The sequence below is a fragment of the Typopeltis vanoorti genome, chromosome 24 (assembly GCF_054136105.1).
Source record: "Typopeltis vanoorti isolate ZY-2024b chromosome 24, IOZ_Tvanoo_1.0, whole genome shotgun sequence".
Classification (NCBI taxonomy): domain Eukaryota; kingdom Metazoa; phylum Arthropoda; class Arachnida; order Uropygi; family Thelyphonidae; genus Typopeltis; species Typopeltis vanoorti.
In genome coordinates this window covers 85,928,728-85,942,180 of record NC_143572.1, presented here as the reverse complement: position 1 = coordinate 85,942,180, position 13,453 = coordinate 85,928,728, and the positions used below count along the sequence as shown (strand labels likewise).

Genomic DNA, 13,453 nt, shown 5'->3' with positions numbered 1-13,453 from the left:
ATGAAATTTAACCAGAAATGCTCAAATACGGAGATATAAAAGTTCTACAGTGGATACAGTGCATAATTTAGAAAGCCTGATCAGAGGATCAAATTCCAGATGACTGGAGTAGAGCTCTCATATTACCTGTCTATAAAAAGGAAAATAAAACTGAATGTGGGAATTACAGTGGTATTTCCCTACTGAGCATTCTTGATGTGATTTATGCAAGTATACTTGAGAAATAGCTAAGAAAAATTGTGGAAGGGAAGCTTTGTAAAGAATTAGCTGGATTCAGGGCTCATGGAATTTATAAGGATTAGATATTCACTTTAAGACAAATAATTAAGAAATCTTGGGAATATAACAAGGATTTGTATATAAGTTTTATAGATCTGGAAAAGACATTTGGCAATGTGAAGAGGAAAGCTCTTTAGAACACTACAGTTACGTGGTGCTTGCTACTAGGTGATCGGTGTGAAAGTCAAGTGGCATTGGTGACATAGACTTTTCGAAACTGATTTGATGTGTTGAGTGCGATATGTATGCAAAGCAGAGTGTAAGAGAGGTGTTTGTGGCAAGAGAGAGAGAGAGAGAGAGAGAGAGAGAATGAAGGAGAGAAAGTAAGGATTTGTCGAAAGTGTGATACATTTGTTGGACCATGATAAAAATAATGTGAAACTGACTGAAAAGATAGATGGTGTACATAAAAGAAAGGGAAATGAAATGAAAGTAAGAGAAAATGAGGGAGTGAAAGAATGCAAAGATGTAGAAGTGAAAGTTAGTGATAAGGGAGCAAAAGAAAGTATGAATGAGGAAACGCAAGCAAAGTGCAGCAGAATGAGAGGTAGCAAGATTGCAGGAATGATAGAGGGAAAATGTCGGAAAGCAAGATCTAATGAAACAGTTATTGAAAATGAAAAATGAAATAAGGAACATGTGAAGTGATGTTAGACGTCTAATGGAAACTAATGAAAGTGTGCAAGAGAACAAAATGAAAGAAAAAAGAGTAAGAGAGGTGGTGACGAGCGATTCCAGGATAGCAGTATACGAAGACTCCATAATTAGAGGGCTAGTTATGAGAGAGTAAGTCCATAAGGTCTGCTATCCAGGTGGAAGAATGAGTAGGTTAATTAAGGCATTGGACATGACGAAGAAACAAGCAAGAGAGTCAGTCGTGATTGTAGGGGCAAATCGTCTAAGTGGACATAAGAAGGATAAGAGGAATGAATATAAGGAGACTATTGAGAAGAGTGAAAGATAACAGTGTAGTAGGAAAGGTTGTCAGTGTGTTGTCAAGGTATGACAATGATGAATTGCAACAGTGAGCCAAAATCATGAATGGTATGCTAGCGAAGCCATGTGAGGAGAAGGGAGTGAAGTCTCTGGATGTATGGCATGTATTTGAGGGAAGAATGAAATTATACAGATGTGATGGGTTACATTTAAATGGCTTTGGAGTGAGTGTGCTGGAGAAAGCACTGCTGGATGAAAGTAGAGTGTGTGATGCATGCATGAGATCTGAAGAAAAAGATGAAGGGAAAAATCAGGAGAGTGCTGCTGAAGAGAGAGAAGTGCTTGGCAGTGGAAACAGTAGTTAGTGTGAGAGATGAAGAGAGAACAGAAATGCATGAGAAACAGGGAAACGGAGGGGGGGTGGACAGGGAGACATAGTATGGGGAAACTGGATGATGAAAGTGGCAGTGAATGTGTGTATCAAGATGGAGTATATTGTGATGTGGGTTGGGAAGTTGAGACCAAGCAATGTGGTAAGTGGTGATAAAGGTGACTGGGCAGGTGTGGTGGGGAAATCACAACCGACACATGGCACGGACAGGATTGGCTATAGACCCAAAAATTAACTGCTGTGTTTGTTTATAAATGCCAGAAGTATTAAAAATAAGGGGGAATGGAATGGTTTCAGTGAATGAGTTTATTCTCCTCAAAATCACTGGAATAATGAAATGTGGTTGAATGAAGATGATATCGTAACGGGAATAGAAATGGAAGGATACAGTATTTTTCACAAGGGAGAAAGGGCAAGAAGGGAGGGGGAGCGCAGCTGATGATAGCACGGGAATTAAATCCACATAAGGTAGATATGAAATGGGGAAATTGTGGCAATGGTTATTAGGCAGTGTGGTGTAATGTGGAGGTTGAGAGGAAGACATTTAGTTGGATGTTGTTATAGGCCTGGGAATGTGGCGGGTAGTGATGAAGACATGTATAACCAACTCTGATTAGTGAGCAAAGAAAATATAATTATTATGGGTGATTTTAATGATGTCAGTATAGATTGGAATGAACAGACAGCATTTGGGAATAAGGAAAATATGAATTTCTTGAGTTCTTGAGAGATAACTATCTCAGTAGCATGTAAAGGAGGGCATGCAAGGATCGAGAGTTCTAGATCTGATCATTTAATCAGAGGATGTAATTGTAAGAGGGGTTTCACACTTTCCTCTAGTTGGTAAAAGTCATCATGAAGTAATCACCTGTGTTGTGGCTAGTCATATGCAGACTCTTGTGAGGAAAGGATATATGTGGAATTATAAGGCTGGTGATTATGACAAGCTTAGGAGACAGCTTGGAGCTATAACATGGAACGAGGAGTCGAGCGGTAAGGAAATAAATGCTGCATGGGAACTGACAAAGAAATACATAACAGCATAGTGTGTGATTGTATTCTGAAGGCAAAAAAGGCTGAATAAGGTAGGTGTAAAATGGATGAATGTGGAACTTAAGCATGAAATATGGAATAAGAAAGTACTTTGGAGGAAGCACAAGATGAATAATGGTAATAATCAGTCACATGAAGAGTATTAGCCAGTGGTTTTGAGGCACTATGGTGTGAGATAGAGGTGAATGGAATCAAATACTTGGCTGGATGATGTTATAGACCAGGTAATGTGGATGGTAGTGATAATGAAATGTAGAATCAAATTAGCTAAATAATCAAATCAAATGAAATGTACAGACAAATAAGACAAGGGTGATCATAATGGGCGATTTTAATTATGGCAATATAGACTGGAATGATGAGATAGCAACTGGAAGTAAAGAAAATTAGTTTCTTGAGTTTTTGAGGGATAACTACCTCAGACAGTATGTAGCAAAGGGCACACAAGGATTAAGGATCTTGGATTTGGTCATCTCATCAGAGGATGTAATTATAAATGAGGTGTCAAATCATCCACCAATTGGTGAGAGTGACCATGAGGTGATTACCTGGATGGTTGCCAGCAGTGTGAGGACCTCTATGAGAAAAGGATATATGTGGAACTACAAGGGGATGATTATGAAGGGCTCAGGAGACAGCTTGCGGGTGTAGCATGGAATGAGGAGTTAGCTGGAAAAGAGATCAATGCAGCTTGGGGGATTTTCAAAAACTATCTAGTAGATTCAATGTCTAAATGTATTCCAAGGATGATAAGGTTAAATAAGGTAGGTTGTGAGATGGATGAATAAAGAGATTAAGCATGCGATACAGAGAAAAAGGGCATTGTGGAGGCAGCATAAGAGAAGTGGAAATAACCAATTCCATGAGGTCAACAAAGACCAGGCAAGGAGGATGACTTGGTTAGTGAGGGGGGTAGCTAAAGAGAGGTATGAACAGCAGTTAGCAAATGATGCCAAAATGAATCCTAAGGAGTTCTTTCGATTATATAGCCAGCAAAAGAAAGAATGATTATGGAAGGATGACACTGATTGGAGAAAACAGTATAAAGACAGCTGTTGCAGAATGTATGGTGGAGATACTTAATGAGCAGTTTATAAAGGTCTTTCAATCTTATGAATGAGACTTCATGGAGAGATTGAGAGCAGTTGATGATGGGGAGGAGAGACCGACTGTAAGTGAGCAAAAGGTGTATGGGGAGTTGAGTAAACTAGATGTTAATAAGGCTGTGAGACTTGATAATATATCACCACGTATTCTGAAGGAATGTGCCAGGGAGTTGATATCTGCCTTGACATATTTTTTTTTAATATGAGTCTTGCACTCAGTCAAGTTCCTAGGTGATCGAACTCAAGCATCAAACTATAGGCCTATCTCTGTGTCAGATGTTGTGGTTAAGTTGTTGGAGAAGCTTGTGAGAACTAGGATCCAGAGTTGGGTTGACAACAATGGTATTATCTTTGATGGACAGCATGGATTTGCTAAAGGGAGATCATGTTTTAGTAATCTACTTACTTATTACAATAAAGTGACTGCTTCCTTGGACAGAGGAGAAGGATACATAGTAATATACTTGGATTTTGCAAAGGCTTTTGATAGAGTACATCATGATAAGTTGACAGTCAAACTAAAGCAGATGGGGTTGGATATTAGACTAGTGCATTGGATTGGAGACTGACTAACTGATAGGTATCAACAAGTTGTGTATGGGGGAGCGATATTCAGGAAAAGGAAAGTCACTAGTGGAGTGCCTCAGAGGTCTGTTTTAGGGCCATTACTATTTAACTTGTATATTAATGATATTGGAGAAGATTTGGATGGAGATATTCAGTTGTTTGCAAATGATGCAGAGTTGGGACGAATCATGAAGAGTAGTGAAGAATGTTGTGGCCTTATAAGAAGACTTGAATAAATTGAGTGATCGGGCACAGAAATGGGGATGAGTTCAATGTTGCAAAATTTAAGGTTTTAAAATTTCGAAAACAAAGATGGGATGCAGAATTTATGCTTGGTGAGGATATATTGTTGGAGGTGGGAGAAAAAAGAGATCTGGGGGTGATAGTGGATAAGGATCTGAAATTTAGGGGGGACACAGCCAAAATTGTGAAGACAACACAAAGGCTTCTGGGAATGACACAGAGGATGCTGACTGAAAATTTGGAGAAAAGAGTAAAGCTAATAATAACGGCAAATACCTGTTGGATATCTACTTAGGACATGGACTGGTTATTACTAATACAATGTTCCAACATAAAAATATGCACAAATTCACATGGACAGAAGAGGCAAGGAATAAGAAAGGTCTCATTGACTACGTTATTATTGATAGTGATGTTTTCTCCCTGGTGTAGGATATTAGTGTATAGAGGATTTGAAATTGGAAGTGATCACAAATTTAGTCTTGAGCAGGATAAAATTGAATTTCATACCAAAAAGAAGAACATGCAAGAAAGCTTCAAAGAGAATAAAAGTTGAGCAGCTCTCAGATGTAAACTGCAGAATAAAATACACAAACATTATTCAAGAAAAAATGAAAGAGTTTGATAACAGGAACCAAACCTTGGAGATTCAGTGGCAAGCCCTGAAGAAAACACTGATTGATTCAGTCATAGAGGTATGTCGTGAGGTTGTTCGTAAGGAGAGAAAAATCAGAACTCCGTGGTGGACACAGGAAGCTAAAGAAGCAGTGAAAGAAAAGAAGAAAGCATATCAAAAGTTCCTAGCAAATAAGTCAGCTTGTGCTCTTAGAGAATACAGAGACAAATGTAAGAAAGCTAAACACTGTGTAAAACTAGCTAAACAAAAGTCATGAGAAGACTTTTGTAAGAAGATAGAAATTAAATATCAAGAAGGTGGCAAGATATTCTGGAGGTTTTGAAGAAGCTCAGAAATGGAGGAAAGAGTGGTGTAAAAGGAATTAGAGATGATAAAAGTGACATGAAAACGGGAGAAATGGATATCCTTGAAGTATGGAGTAATTACTTCAAAATATTGCTAAATGAAACAAGCAGAGTGATAGCACAGTGATAAAAAAACACTCAACAGGCATACAGTCAGGATACATATCCATACTTTAAGTAGAAAAAGCCATCAAAGGCTTGAAATGTGGAGAGGCAGCAGGAGTAGATGATATTTGACCAGAAATGCTTAAGTATGGTGGTACAAAAGTGGCTGCACTGCATAGTTCAGAAGGCCTGGATAGATGCATGAATTCCAGATGATTGGAGCAGAGCTCTTATAGTACCCATACATAAAAAGGAAAATAAAACCGAATGTGAGAATTACAGAGGCATTTCCCTACTGAGTGTTCCTGGTAAGATATATGCAAGTATACTTGAGAAAGAGGATTGCAGAAGAGAAGCTTGGTGAAGAACAAGCTGGATTCAGACCAAATAGAGGCTATCAGGATCAGATTTTCACTTTACAACAAATAGTGGAGAAATCATGAGAAAGAACAAAGATCTGTATTTAAGTTTTGTAGATCTGGAAAAGGAATATGACCTGGTGCCAAGAGAAACGCTATTCAAAACGCTACACTTTTATGGTGTCAATGGGATATTATATCAAGCAATACTTAAGTCTTTATTTGAGTTGTAAGTCAGCAGCTAGAATTGAAGTAAGTACAGGAAGGTAAGTTAATGTTAAATCTGTTGTCAGACAAGGATGTACATTATCCCCACTGTTATTCATTATATATATAGATCACATTATGAAGGAAACTGGTATTAAACCTGATATCAAAATTGGAGATGTTCTCAGCTCTTTGCTTTATGTGAATGATGTTATACTTCTAAATAAATCTGCTACAAGTCTGCAAGATTCCCTGACTAAAGTGAATAACTGCTGTAATAGATATAGTATGAAGGTCAGCATTAAAAAGACAAAGATATTTCATATTATATTGAAATATTGAAAATATCAACTGCACTGTGAATGGAGAACCTATAGAACAAGTAAACCATTTCAGGTACTTAGGCACGATTTTTAGTGAAGATGGTAAATTAAATATGGAAATAGATAATAGAATCAACAAAGCTGGTATGGTAGGAAGTCTACTGAATAAATTTATATAAAATAAGAGAGAAATTAGCCAAAACACTAAATTAGCTGTATTCAAGCCAATTTGAACTTATGGATCTTAGAGCTGGATCAGAAGTAAAACACTTAACCAAAGACTACAGACCACAGATATGAGCCCTGAGAAAGATTAGGGGCATGAACAGATGGCATCAATATCAATATCATATTAAAAATTAGGATATTAGGAATGAACTTGACATTGTCAGCATCCAGGAATGCATTAACAGAGCAAATCTCAGGTGGTATGGTCTCTTAAACAGAATGAGAGAGGAATGATTAGCAAAACAAGTCTTCTCTGAAAGGTTGGCAGGAAAAAGACCCAGAATGAAGACTAAGTTATAGGTGGATTGATAAGTAAAAAGTGCCTTAGAAGATAGAAATATAAGATCTGATAATGTTGAAGTCTTGACAAGGAACAGACTGATTTGGAGGAAAACTGTAGATAGGAAGTTAATGACGTAATTTTTCATGTAAAGTTGGTTGATTGGTGGAGCCTCTGCTACTAATGGCTTGCAAAAAGTTAAGCAGTTTCAGCGCGATTAATAGTTCGAAGGGATTTCAATCGTTCGATGCTGTTGGCACGCTCTCCCTCGAGTCTTTGGATTCCCTGGAGGTGTCACATAATAATAATAATATCCTGTACACCCCTTAAGGGTATATATCAGTATATATAAAAGTATATATAAATTTGATGATAATTGCAATATGCCCTCTGAATTTCAATACTCTACCCATCATCACTCCCCACAGCTCCCTAGCCTCATTAATTTCCCGTAAACTAGTACCATCAATATGATACTGTGTGTAATCTTGTCATTCCAAACTGCATTATTAGGTTTTACAACATGGAACTGACAACCATTGTCCTTCGCCCACACTGCCAATTTATTTAAATCATCCTGTAAGATATCTACATCACCTTTATCAACTATTGCTCTCCCTAGTTTTGCATCATTGGAAAATTGAATATACTCTTTCGAAATCATCTGCTATATCATTAATGTACAAATGTACATTAATGCTATATAAGGAGGGTGTGAGCAAAGGAGTGAGAAGAAGCAGGTTCTGTTATTATTACGGGCAACTCCAAGGAGTCGACAGACTCATCAAGGGAGGCCCTAACATCATGTCAAGAACAACTATTTGACTTTTGCACAGTATCTATCATACCTCACCTTGAACTCATTCACGGTCATAGCACCCACAACAGACTCTGGCAGCTTATTCCACTCATTTACCACTCTCCAAATAAAAAACCTAGCTCTAACACCCCTGTTAACCACATTTTTGTGCAGCTTCCATGTATGGCCCCTAGTCCTCCCACCACCAACCCTATTCTCAAAAATATCTTCTGGATTAATCTTATAGAAACCCTTCAGTAATTTGAATGTCGCAATCATATCACCCCTTTTCCGCCTATCAACCAATTTTTGCAACCCACAAATCTTCAGTCTGTTCTCGTAAGGTTCATTCCACAGACCTGCCACCATCTTGGTCACTCGTCTCTGGATCCTCTCCACCTCCTCCCCATCAAGAAGAAACCCTGGCGCCCATATCTGGGCACAGTAGTCCAGATGGGGTCTTATCTGGGCTTGATATAGAGGAACAATAACTTGTTTGTCTCTGCTTGTTAAAGTATTTTTCAGTAACCAAGTGATTTGGTGAGCTGTTTTAGCCAATTTTGCAATGTGCCCCCGTAAACTTGAACTCCCTATCCACCAACACTCCCAAATCCCTGGCCTCATCAATCTCCTGGAGTACGGTTCCCCCAATATGATATACTGCTGCTAATCTTTTCACTCCAAAATGCATAACCTTACACTTTTTGCCACATTAAATTGACATCCATTTTCCTTAGCCCAGTCCTCCAAACTATCCAAATCATCCTGCAAAATTTTGACATACTGTGCACTCACAATTGGTCTACCCAACTCTGCATCATCAGTTGAGTAAACGAAAAACACTTCGTCTCAGATCCTTTCCTATATCGTTAATGAACAAATTGAAAATTAGTGGTCCAAGAACAGAACCCTGCAACACATGTCACAAGCAGTCTTTTGGACTCAACTCCTGAATAAACCACTGTCTGGTATCTCTCCATCAACCACCCTCTTATCCATCCTCATCTGCTCCAGTTTACTTATTCTTTGCATGGAGGGTGGTTGGTGAGTGGAATGCATTGCCTGAATGTGTTGTGGATGTGGACACATTAATCAGTTTAAGACGAGGTTGGATAAGCATTGTATGCAATAGTGAGTACCTCCCATGATGAGTCTCTATGGAGGTCAGGTGTTGATAATAATAATAATAATAATAATAATAAATTAAAGAATAGTGGTCCCAGTACAAGGCCAATAAATATCTTTCCTAACATGTTATTCAGTTACTCTAATTTTATCTTCATCTGAAATAAATCAAATTAATTTGGATAAGAGTGGATAACACATTGCATTCTTCATTTACCGAAACATTGAACGCATTTTTCCATACATCACTGTGTCATATGTTTAAATTCAGCCAGAAATCAAAAATACGCGAAGATATAGCAATTTGAAAATAAGAGATACTAGATTCATTTGCTGGCATATCGCAAATGGCGGAGAATACGTATTATTTTTTGACATTACCATTAAGCACTAGAAATCAGCTGCAGAATTAGTCAAAATCCATTTATTTGCTGCTCAGAACTAGTCTTTATTTCGAAACCATATTTCAATAGCCTCTAGCACTAACAGCCATTCTAATAAAGTGAACATGTCATTTTGAAAAACCAGAGAATTTCATCTCTCGGTTTATCTAAATTTTGTTTCCTGGGGCTCGAAGGAAAATTTTCCGTATTTCTTAAGCAAATAAAACACACACGTCATTGATGTCATCTAGCTTTTGCAATCTCTTCAACATAGGAGTTGCTTTTCCCACAAAAAAAAAAAAAAAAAATTAGCCTATATTTTTTTAAGGAGGGGCACTCCTAAACAAAAATAGGCTAAATTGCCATAAAATTAATAAAAAAAATAAAAGTTCATTCATTATAAGTATCCAATTCTAATCAATGAATCAAGTAATTTATTGATTCAAGAGTTGGACTGATCCTTACCCAAACAAGGAAGGGTATTTTTTACTTATCGCAGAATCACGAAATTTAAGATAACAGTACACATGATCCACTACTTACTCAAATAAAACGTGATTTTCAAACACGAAACCCACCCTGGAGTGAGAAAAGCGCGAAACATATTCTTCAATGGATTCGGAAAAGTTATGAAAGAAAATTTAAAAGATAAAAATAAAATTTACTCTATTTAAAATGCTGAGCGGTTGATGATCACTTGCGTTGTAATATATCCATGATGCAGAAAATTAATATAGCTAATATCAAAAAATATCAAAAGGCTAAACAAGAATTCAGAGTGTATGCATTCATTACCTACCCTGCCTATTTCAATGTTGTAAATAAATAAATAAATAAAAACCTTATTTAAATTAAGGGGACATTAATTTAAATGCCGGCAAAGGTTGGTCGATTGGTAGAGCCTCTGCTACTAATGGCTCAGTTAAGTAAGTTTGAGCGCGGTTAGTAGTTGGAAGGGGACCAATCGTTCGATGCTGTTGGCACACTCTCCCTCGATGAGTCTTTGGACTCCCTGGAGGTGTCAAATAATAATAATAATAATAATAATAATAATAATTAAATCCCACATTGTTTTAAAACCGAATAAGAAACTCAAAGAGTTTCTTATTCTTATTTAAGTAAATAAAAACCTAATTCCTTGTATTGCCATACAAGAGTCGTCGGGGTTAATTTATCCCTATCTAACTTTTGGAGACTGACGGGGAAGTTCAATCGTCAGCGGAAGCCAATCCTGATAGCTGGCCCAACGCTATCACAAATTACACACGGAATCAGCAGCTTCTCTTCACAGGATGCCAAATGTTGAATAATGTATTGTATAGTATCAGTACTGGTACTAGTATTACTTCCAAGACTTCATGGAATTGAAGATTAACGAGAGAGGATGAACATACCATAATCGCTGTCATACCTCAATGAATCAAGTAATTTCTTGATTCAAGAGTTGGACTGATGCTTACCCAAACAAGGAAGGGTATTTTTTACTTATCGCAGAATCACCTTGAATACATTCAGTGTTGGATCACTCACTATCCACTCTGGAAATGTATTACAATCATTAAACCACTTGCCAAGCAAAAAATTCTCTTTTTCACTTCCTTACATGACCTTTATACAGTTTCCACTGAGAACCTCTCCTTCTCACATTACCCGCTCTTGCATCCTATGCAATCATTTCTCTGTATCAATTTGATAGACTCCTCTCACCAACTTATACGTCTCAATCATATCACCAATCTGCTAAAATAAGAAGACCATATTCCATCAATCTGTGCTCATAATGCACACAGGCTCAGGTTCCGTTCATAATGCATTATTTTTATTTAATTATTATTATTTTTGTAGTGAGTCTTCGAAACACTTATGAAGCTTTTCGCTTACATTAATCGCTTCATGGCTTTAGAGAATCGGAATTCTGTAATGTCAAAAGAGTCAAAAAAAGTAAACAGCAATGAATTAAACAATAAATAATCAGTTAACGCCTTCTATTCCTATAAGTAGTAAACGAGGCAGTTCTAGTCCTATCTAACTTTTGGAAATTGAATGGGCAGTTCAATCTCCACTGGTAGCCAATCAGAGATAGCTAACCCAAGGCTATCACTAATTTAAGCAATGAAGAGATAGTGAAAAGACAGTTCAACAAGTGCTGCCATCTCATGGTTCCTAACTCTAACAATATTTTTAATGTCTGAAATAGTGTGGGTTCTAAGGTCGATTTTCTTGAGATTACGGGATGAAAAATTCAAGATTCCGGGGAGAAAATAAAAAAATAATTAAAGAAGAAACGCTTGCCCGTACCGTGCCAGAATCCCCTCTAACTCGAAAAAACCCGTCAAAAAAACCTTCGAAAAAAATTCCTATATGCAGCGACTAGAATTGAACATAAGTCTAGTGGTTTAAGCAGTTTAGCACTGAAGAGTGCAACTAGGAGTGGGAGAGTACCGGACATAGGATCAGAAGAGCTACCATAATCATGGTGTCAACATCGTCTGAAATTCGTGAAAGTGACCATGCCATCTTGACTTGGGAAATTATTAAACATTAGGAATATTCTATCAAGATAGGGTATTTATGGAACTACAAAGCAGTTGATTATGACATTCTTAGGGAAAAAACTTAAATATGTACCATCACATAAAAAAACATTGCAGGGTCAGGATGTTAGTAGTACATGAGGTATAGTTAAGAGTTATCTAGAAGAGTGGTAGAGCCTCCATAGCTTAGTTGGTATAGAGGAAGCCCTTTGATAGGAAAGACCTGAGTTAGATTCCCTTCCAAGATGTGAGGAACCTTCATCTGGTCTCTTTCAACTGAAGGTGAATTAGCCATTCACATACGGAGATAGGGTTTTTTAACCGGAAACTCGAGTTTTCCGTCTCCAGGGCAGGCAAACTGTCCCCATGAACCCTCCCATCTACAGACAGAGGACACACCTGAAGGAATATGGCTAATAGGAATGTAATGGGCCACTAGGCATAATACGTGAAAAGAGGAGGAGGAGGAGGAGGAGGGGAAGCAGTATTAAATGGTGTACCTGAGATAAGGAGGATTAATTGGGTAGGAGGTAGAAGGATAAATAATGTTATTAAGCAGGAGATGTAGAAGAAGAAAATGCTATGGAGGGTATATAAAGATAACGGTGCCCAGCAACCTCATGAACAGTACAACGTTCAGGCAAGAAAGGTGATCAGCATGACAAGGAATGCAAAATTCAAGGAGAAGTATGATAGGTTGTGTGGATAGATTGGTTCTCCTGCGATGAGTCTTCGGATCCTATAGAACGATCCGCATAATAGTTAAAATAATCAGCAAACGCCTCTTTGTTCCCCTGTAAGAAGTATACGAGACCGTTTCAGCCCTATCTAACTTTTGGAGACTGAGTGGGCAGTTCAAAGTCCATTGGTAGCCAATCAGGAATAGCTGACCGAAGGGTGTCATTAATTAATCGGTATGCAGTGAAGAAGCGGCTCAACAAGTGCCGCCATCTCGTGGTCCATAATCCTAACACAATATGTTAAGGTCTGAAAATAGTGCGGGTTCGACGGCCGATTTTCTTGAGTTTACGGACGAAAAACCAGAATTTCTGGAGGAAAAAACCCGCTAGCCCGCTAGATCGCTAACTCGGGAACTAGATTCAAATGCCTTTCGTCGTGCGGTCAAGTGTCGTAGAGCGCAATTGCCCCTTCTACTGAGCTACACAGCCCTTAATTTTTTTTAAAACTGTAATAGCATTTTATTTATCATCATACAGAGTATTTACATATATACAATAAAGTATACTATTACATTTTCTGTTCAGTGCAAAAGTAGAGTACAGTGATTTTTTTTAAATATAAATGTAAATACATTTTTTTTTACAATATCAATATCATAGCTTATTATTATACAGCCTATTTACATATACACAATTTTTTTTAATATCAGTATCTTCATTATTGGTACACATTTCACTCTCTGTTTTGTTACATAATCTGCATTCTTTGATTATAACGATTACATGTAGATGAGTAAGGAGCGTTAATCTCACCTATGTCGAAGCGTGGGTTAACTTTTATGAAGAGAGTGGGATTTAGCCTTCACTATTTATG

General features: G+C 37.6%; 1 protein-coding gene across 4 annotated transcripts in view; it reads right to left on the bottom strand.

The window, feature by feature from the left end:
- LOC150093519 (FUN14 domain-containing protein 1) overlaps positions 1 to 10,254 on the bottom strand; it is a 139,903-nt gene extending 129,649 nt beyond the window's left edge. The window contains exon 1 of one of the 4 annotated variants that reach the window (XM_090413784.1): positions 10,165 to 10,254. The gene's annotated coding sequence lies outside the window, so the exon portion shown is untranslated. Of the gene's footprint in view, positions 1 to 9,363; positions 9,559 to 9,830; positions 9,964 to 10,164 lie in introns of those variants that run through there. The other 3 variants (XM_090413785.1, XM_090413782.1, XM_090413783.1) reach the window with 3 other exon arrangements.
- Positions 10,255 to 13,453: the final 3,199 nt, after the last annotated feature.